We start from the raw sequence: 3560 nt of genomic DNA, 5'->3' as shown, positions 1-3560 counted from the left end.
TTTGTGTAAACAATATCAATATCATCTTTATAGTTGAGCCACAGACTAACAGACGTAACACTGCACACTGGGCCAGAAATGGAATCTAGCGGAACGATATTAATAGCGTTCTTAGGGTTTGACCAATCGGTTTCCGATCTTCTGCAAAGTTTCTTGGTATAGTTAGGGCGTCATTTTGGATGTTTGAATTGGTTCGGAATTTAGCCGCAAAGGTGGCGTTGCGATGCCAACTTCTTTCCCTTACACGCTAGAGCTTTGCAATGTTCGCCAAAGTTGTAGATCTTTAAATTCCATGAAACTTTACCGAATATACAAAATTTCAAACTCTTCAAGTTTCAGAGATCTACGAGTTTTTATAAATTTTGTCTGAATTTCACGTTTTATTGTGATAATTTTATGAATTCACTCGTAATAGTTTCTTACACATTTTTTCTCGATAGAAATTGAATAAATACGTCGTTTGCATCCGAGTACAGAAGTTTCTGAAGTACTTAAGTGAAAATAATACACAAAATTTGAAAAAAATACATAATTTTGTGAAGTAGATATCTCAGCGGGTAGCAAGTAGTAGCAAACCAAATTTTTTTCTGAAAATTGTCCATCAAAAAATCTTTATTTTCTGAAAATTTGAAAGAGGTGTTTTTTGGTGTTTTTGTGATATTTCAGTTTGAATATAACCATAGGTTTCATATAAAAATACAATTGCTATGTTTTTATTGCATGGAATACACGGTCCAGTACTCTGATACTCAAGTCAATTTCCAGTTGATGTTCAAAGTCTTTTACTTTGATGATTATAAATGAATAAATCCTTATTCTAATTGCATCCGCAAAAGTATATTTATTTTATTTGAATAAAAACATCTCAAATATTTGAAATTAATTCGAGTAAGTCAAGTATTTGAGCGAGCTCGAGAAAATTATTACTATCCCAAAGACCGTTCTAAGCTACAAAACTCTAGCGTATAACATAGAAATATACAACTAGCAATATTATTTAAACATTTTTAATAACATTTTACATTTGGCTAACAATTGCAGATGGTGATTTTAATGTTTCGAATCACAAAACTATTACAAAAAACGTGAAACTCAAACAAATTCTTTAAAAACTCGTAAATCTCCAAAAAAATTTAGGTGGCAGAAATTTTGTTTCTTCTACAAAGTTACATAAAATTTTCTAATCGAAAACTGCAAAGCTCTAGCGTGTAAGAATAAAAAGTTAAAAGAAAAAATAAGAATAAAAGAATAAAAACACCAAAAAACACCTCTTTCAAATTTTCAAAAAATAAGGGTTTTTTGATGGACAATTTTTAGAAAAAAAAATGGTTTGCTACTACTTGCTACCCGCTGAGATATCTACTTCACAAAATTATGTATTTTTTTCAAATTTTGTGCATTATTTTCACTTAAGTACTTCAGAAACTTCTGTACTCGGATGCAAACGACGTATTTATTCAATTTCTATCGAGAAAAAATGTGTAAGAAACTATTTCGAGTGAATTCATAAAATTATCACAATAAAACGTGAAATTCAGACAAAATTTATAAAAACTCGTAGATCTCTGAAACTTGAAGAGTTAGAAATTTTGTATATTCGGTAAAGTTTCATGGAATTTAAAGATCTACAACTTTGTTGAACATTGCAAAGCTCTAGCGTGTAAGGGAAAGAAGTTGGCATCGCAACGCCACCTTTGCGGCTAAATTCCGAACCAATTCAAACATCCAAAATGACGCCCTAACTATACCAAGAAACTTTGTAGAAGATCGGAAAGCGATTGGTCAAACCCTAAGAGCGCTATTAATTTCGTTCCTCTAGATTCCATTTCTGGCCCAGTGTGCACTGGAACCTAGCTCCATCGCCACAAAAAACGTTCATTTCAAATTTTCAATCGAATAACATTCATCGCGCGAAAACGTCGTCTGGGGCGCTGTCATGCAATCTCATACATATTTTGTAGTTCCCCATTTGACGCTGGTAACGCTGGCGCTGATGTCGAAATACATGTCGCAGCGCGAACACGACAGCAGATGGTGATAGTGTTACTAACGTAAAGTACTGGAATCATCCAAACAATGATTTTATTGAAAATTTGTTCGACGTGTTATGTCTGTTAGTCTGTGGTTGAGCATCAATCTTCATGAGTTAATTTACCAATTTGGAGATACGGGGATTATCTCCACATTTTACTCAAGTTTTGAATAACTTCCAATGCAGAAAAACAACCCTCACTATACCAAACGTTCGGACACCAATTTTCGGTTTTGGGGATTCAGCTCTGACCTATGAACCTAATATCAGGGAGTATTTGAATATTTTTTTTCTTGAATTTGAAAATAGCGTTGGACGCCCGTTGCCATTTTCTGAATAAAGTTCTCTTTCTATTTTGTAGATTTATCGGCTTAATCAGTCCGTGTATAGAAGCAAAAACGATTGTTTGTTTCTTAATCCGACAGTTTCGGTGACTTTATTTCACCTTTTTCAAGGAGTCTAAAAATATACATTACGTGTAGTTTTCCTTTTTCTGTTACTGATTTGAGTTTTTTGTATGTGTTTTTACTTACAGAAAAGATTATCGTTTTATTGTTCAGTGTGTTGGTGTCCAACATAGGTTGTCTGGTGTGTATTGCAAATGGCGTCTTAATTTGGCTATGTGTAAAAATAGATTTTCTTAAATTTAAATTCGACTGTTTCTTAACAAACTGTACTCACTGCATATGTCTCTATTTTTGTGTGCACTATACTGTATAACAGTTATCACTTTTTTCTAGCACTGCTTTTTCTAGCACTATATAACTTCGAGCGGTATTTAATTAATCAGAGCAATAGGTTTTGTGTCTTTTCCAGTAGTCTACTATTTCTTGACAGTTTGTTGTGAGTGTGTTGGAGAGCTACACGCTCCCTAAAATGAATTCAAAAATGATTAGAAAACAATTCATTTCCATAAAAAGTGGAACAACACGAAAATTGAGTAACTCTGTTGTTATTCAAAATTGTGTAACCATAGTATGGGCAAATACTGTGTATTTATTATTCAGAATGATGTATCCAATTGAACTCATTTTTTGTGTTTAATAAAACTCATTTAGTTCTTAAAAAATATCAGTTTATGTGTACAAAATTATCCATTTATTAAATTTAAAACTACTCAGTTTTGAAATTAAAACCTACACCGATTTAGATTTTGGAACTATCAAGTTTTTGAATAGAAAAATATTCATTTTTGAATTTAGGACCAACCATTTTCAGAATTTAAAAGTACTCAGTTTAAGAATGGAAAACCACTCAGTTTTAAATGTGATGTTAGCGTAGAAAGGGAGGTTTGTGCCAGTAACAGTCAGAACAAAACAAAACTTAGGTTATATTCTATCTGAACGGTGTCTAATTATATTTATTTTTTAAGTATATTTTGCTATTTTTTTGTGATGCATAATCACCTGATATTTTACTCTCCCACAAATTTCCTGATGACACGAACAACCTGAAAACTTTTGGTTCCTTAGAATGAATAATGAAAAAAGTTTATATGTGTACCTTAAAGCTTTTTAAAATGTCCGTG

The 3560-nt window shown here is 32.2% G+C and overlaps 1 long non-coding RNA gene across 1 annotated transcript; it reads right to left on the bottom strand.

The window, feature by feature from the left end:
* Window positions 1-1828: 1828 nt before the first annotated feature.
* On the bottom strand, window positions 1829-3077 carry LOC129723738 (uncharacterized). Its single transcript, XR_008727804.1, has 3 exons — window positions 2714-3077; window positions 2566-2650; window positions 1829-2491 (listed from the first exon to the last, which is right to left on the bottom strand). It is a non-coding gene; the product is annotated as an uncharacterized LOC129723738 (long non-coding RNA).
* Window positions 3078-3560: the final 483 nt, after the last annotated feature.

The sequence above is a fragment of the Wyeomyia smithii genome, chromosome 1 (genome assembly GCF_029784165.1).
Source record: "Wyeomyia smithii strain HCP4-BCI-WySm-NY-G18 chromosome 1, ASM2978416v1, whole genome shotgun sequence".
Lineage (NCBI taxonomy): Eukaryota > Metazoa > Arthropoda > Insecta > Diptera > Culicidae > Wyeomyia > Wyeomyia smithii.
This window is presented reverse-complemented; position numbering and strand designations above follow the sequence as displayed.